The sequence below is a fragment of the Cicer arietinum genome, chromosome 6, assembly GCF_000331145.2.
Source record: "Cicer arietinum cultivar CDC Frontier isolate Library 1 chromosome 6, Cicar.CDCFrontier_v2.0, whole genome shotgun sequence".
Lineage (NCBI taxonomy): Eukaryota > Viridiplantae > Streptophyta > Magnoliopsida > Fabales > Fabaceae > Cicer > Cicer arietinum.
Window position 1 is genome coordinate 28609314 of NC_021165.2, and position 1295 is coordinate 28610608.

Sequence of the window (1295 nt, forward strand, 5' to 3'; positions counted from 1 at the left end):
ATTTGAGAGTCAAGCCCAATCTAATTAATTATATATAGTTATTTTATTATTTATTATTTTATTTATATTACCCCTATTATTATTTTTATTTTGTTATATTGTGAATATAATTTTATGTGTTTTGTCAATTTATTTTTATTGCAATGATTTTTTTTATCTTATTTATTTTTCTATACACTACCCTAACACGACTCACACACTTATGAGTGGGCTCTATACCCGGGCTGAGTGCAAACCTAATATAAGTTAGAGACTGTGTAATGATAATCTTTTGGATGTACATCCTGTTTGGTTGTCATGAAAGTCTCACCTAGAGTTGACCTTTTCTAAAATATTTCCATTTTAATAGTTTACCTATTAATTGGTTTAATATTTTGGAATTGAGTTGTGTGCTCTAGGAACCGATTTAGAACTATAGAGCCACCCATAATAAAGGTTCACAATAAAAAAACCATCAATTAAGAAAAGAACCATGTAGGGCTCATGTATATATGGACAAAAAACTTACTCTAGCTATATCTTATTTTTATCATAATACATTGCATAATCATGCATGTTTTATCTTTTATTTTATTTTATTTTACAACATGTTTTTCTTCTTCTCTTCATTTTTTTAGAAAAAGTGATTGCATATCAGGAGGTAATAAAATATTTTAATTAAATGCATAATCATTGCATTCACTTTCTTACATTCTCATAACATTTTCCTTCAAGAGAAAAATTGGAAAAAAAGCAAATAAAAAAAGAAAAAAGTATCATGACACCCTTACCGAACATGTTCTCTGGCTAAAATCATGGATGAATTGAAACATACAAAGGCAATCTGGATCAACTGAAAGACCCTATGTCTATATCATGGATGAACATCAATAAGTATAAACAAGATTATCTGAATCATGGATGAATACGTAGAACTCATGTTTACCCTTTGTTTCCATAAGTCCAACAATTTTTACCTTTAGTCTAGGTCTACCTCAAGTAACTTGTCTACAAGATCTGAACATGATACTAATGAGATTCATCTTCATCCTCCACCCCCTACTTCTAAGTCATGGACATACTTTTTTGACTTTTCACCACAGGTGGACTTCTAGAAGTTGGGTCGTCTATGTTGAACTTTCATCATTATCGCTTACTACTTTAATGTCATGAAAAAAAAAATTCACCAATCTAAAGAAAAATATCAAGTCTTGTATGAACCTTTAAGGACAATTGAAAAAAAACCTCGACTAAACATTGTGTTGAAGACATTGATGATATTGCATATATTTAATGAGTTTATCCAAGGGGCAAAG